The sequence below is a fragment of the Hippocampus comes genome, unplaced genomic scaffold, assembly GCF_001891065.2.
Source record: "Hippocampus comes isolate QL1 unplaced genomic scaffold, H_comes_QL1_v1.1 scaffold345, whole genome shotgun sequence".
Classification (NCBI taxonomy): Eukaryota; Metazoa; Chordata; class Actinopteri; order Syngnathiformes; family Syngnathidae; genus Hippocampus; species Hippocampus comes.
The window spans coordinates 278,004-281,614 of NW_017805538.1; positions in this window are offsets into that span (position 1 = coordinate 278,004).

A 3,611-nucleotide genomic window follows, 5' to 3' on the forward strand; every position below is an offset into this window, starting at 1 on the left:
CGGAGCCCCAGACCCGGGCCCCGTCGGCCCCCACCACGGGGCGCAGAGGGGCGGAGAAGGCACGGAGCACCGTCCGACAGCCGAACAGGCAGGTGGACACATGGTGTCCTGGCTCTCCCTTAGAGATAAGGTGAGAAGCACGGTCATCCGGGAGGGGCTCAGAGTTGAGCCGCTTCTCCTCCACATCGAGAGAAGCCAGAAGTGGTGACTCAGGCATCTGTTTAGGGTGCCTCTGGACGCCTCCCTGGTGAGGTGTTCCAGGCATGTCCCACCGGCAGGAGGCCCCGGGGATGACCCAGGACACGCTGGAGAGACTATGTCTCCTGGCTGGCCTGATAATGCCTGCTCCGGAAGAGTTGGAAGAAGTGGCCGGTGAGAGGGAGGTCTGGGCTTTCCTGCTGCGTCCACGACCCGACCCCAAATAACTGGTAGAAAAATGAAGGATGGATGGATGGATGAGTGGTATTCTGTATTTGTGTAATACATCACAGGAAAAAAATGATGACTGTATGCCAGCATTAAATTTTATAAAGTATAGTTTAATTTTATAAAGTCTTAACACAACAAAATTTCCAAGGAACTGTATTTTCAAATACAACAACAGGTATGTACACAAGTATGTACTCAATTTCTCACCTTCCTTTCATCTCCAAAGTTCTTGAAAAAATTGTTGCCTCTCAACTTCACTCCCACCTTACCCATAACAATCTCTACGAACAATTCCAGTCTGGTTTCCGTCCCCGTCACAGCACTGAATCAGCCCTCTTAAAAATCACCAATGACCTCCTTATGGCAGCAGATGTCGTTTTAATCTCAATACTCATTCTCCTTGATCTGAGTGCAGCTTTTGATACCATTTCTCACCCCATCCTCCTAAATAGACTCTCCACCGGAGGCATCACTCACACCCCCTTACACTGGTTTCACTCCTATCTCTCCGGGCGTTCTCAGTTCATCCAACTCAATTCCTTCACTTCACAGTCCCTCCCTGTCTCTTCCGGTGTGCCCCAAGGCTCTGTCTTGGGACCCCTCCTCTTCATCATTTACCTTCTCCCCCTTGGCAATACTTTCCGTAAATTTGGTATACACTTTCATTGCTTCGCGGATGACACACAGCTCTACCTCTCCAGCAAATCCGACGCATCCCTCCCACCCTCCTCCCTCTCACACTGCCTTTCAGAAATTAAATCTTGGTTCACACATAACTTCCTCAAACTTAACAGTGATAAAACAGAACTCCTCCTCGTCGGTACCAAATCCACCCTACACAAAACCAACAGCTTTTCTCTCACTATTGATAACTCCACTGTGTCCCCCTCCCTTCAGGTCAAGAACCTGGGTGTCATCCTCGATAGCTCACTATCGTTGATAGCTCACTATCGTTCCACTCTCATATTAATAACATAACCCGGTCCGCATATTTCCACCTATGCAATATCAACCGTCTCCGTCCCTCTCTCACCCCTCACTCCACTGCCATCCTTGTCCACAGTCTCGTCACCTCCCCTATTGCAACTCACTTCTCTTCGGTGTCCACAACAAATTTCTCCATAAACTTACAACAACCAACAATATTTCACTTTGTTTTCCCTTTTTCTATGCTGCGATGTATTTAATTGGTCCCCTGATTTGTCCCGAGTCCAAATTGCTTTTTGTGTTGTTTAAGTTTTGTCGAATGGAAGTTTTTACCCGTTGAGTTAAAGTTTAAACTCATCACTTTTATTATTTATAATTTTATCTGTGGTTTTATTGCTCTTTTGATTGTAAAGTGTCCTTGGGTTTTTTGAAAGGCGCTTATAAATAAAATTTATTATTATTATTATTATTATTATGTCCCCCCAGGACGGGATTGGAATCAGAATCAACGGTTGAAATTGCAGATTTCAGCAGGGGGGGTTCTTCAACACCAAAACAGAATGAAAATGACAAAATTGCAGAGGCCTTTTATTTTGAAACGCAGCATCAGAAAAAAAATGGGAGAAAGTCAACAATGTGGAAAACCTCAGGCTTTTTTTCCCTGCAAAGACTGCTTCCCAGACATGTGCTGGCTTCATATATATTCATTTTCAAACGTCGAATTTCACTTCTTTCTCACCATTACCATAGATTTACGTAGGGTGGGAAACTAGGCTTTTGAGGAAAATTATCATCCTAGGAGGCACTTGGCTGCCTGGATAGCACATGGCTGTTTTCTGCCTCCGTTTACCTGCAAATGCATGACCACAGAACAAACGATTCAATGAGCAGAGGCCATCACTTATTAAGGCGCAGCGTCTGGGCCAGCAGGGCACTCAACAAGTAATGATGAAATATAATAATATTAATATTAAGTGGGGCGGCACATCCGCCTCACAATGCAGAGGTGCAAGATTAGATTTCGGCTCTGGCCATCCTGTGTGGAGTTTGCCTGTTCTCCCCGTGCCTGTGCGGGTTTTCTCCGGGTTGGGTGTGCCTGAACCTCCATGGCAGAAGCTGCGTCGAACCCCTGAGACAGATTCATCGAACCCCAGGGTTTCAATCGAACCCCAGGGGTTTGATCGAACCCAGGTTAAGAACCACTGCTCTACATTGTCCATGGGTGTGATTGTGTTGTTTGTCAAGGTGTGCCCCGTGATTGGCTGGTGACCAGTTCAGGGTGTAGCCCGCCTACTGCCCGAAAACAGCTGGGATCAGCTCCAGCACGCCCTTATGAGGGTAAGCGGATTAGAGAATGGATGTTATATTTTGCATCTTGTCAAATAAGTATCCTTTCTTTTTGCGGTAGATTGAAGAAAAATGCCGCTTCTCAGACAATCGGTGAATTGGTATTACCTGTGGTTGGTTATGGTGCGCTGTGCAAAGTCATACTTGGTGCATGTAAATTACACTTGACAGGTGAAATGAAGTAAATTCAAATATGCTTAGAAAAGAGAATGGATGTTATATTTTGCATCTTGTCAAATAAATATCCTTTCTTTTTGCGGTAGATCGAAGAAAAATGCCGCTTCTCAGACAATCGGTGAATTGGTATTACCTGTGGTTGGTTATGGTGCGCTGTGCAAAGTCATACTTGGTGCATGTAAATTACACTTGACAGGTGAAATGAAGTAAATTCAAATATGCTTAGAAACAGTGGCGGTTCTAGATCAGTTTCACTGAGGGGGCCGGGCTGGGGCCGAGGGTTTTGATGGAGGGGCACATTCAACCCAGGGCTAAAAAGACAGATTCGAAATATTATTTGACTTTTTATTTCATCAAACTTTCAAAGCATTGTAGTCATAACATTACAGTGATGAGAAAAAAACAGTATTAGGGAGGGCTAAAATATCTGCAAGCGTAACAATACGCCGAGTCCATCTGTTGAGAATATTCAAGCCAGGGGTGGATATGGTACCAGCCTGCCTTGAAGCTCCTTCTCCTGTCCCCCATCAGGGTCCTGGGAAACTGTTTTAGCTCTGGCTGCATTGGCGGGTCCTCTTTACATCTACTGATGTCTGTGGACAAAGACAAACCAAATAAATGTAAACACAAGTTCTGCATGGACACAGCATATACACTAACCCGGTACACTTAGATTGCTGAGGCACTCAGACATATACAAGTGTCTAAAATGTATTGATTGATGCTATTTA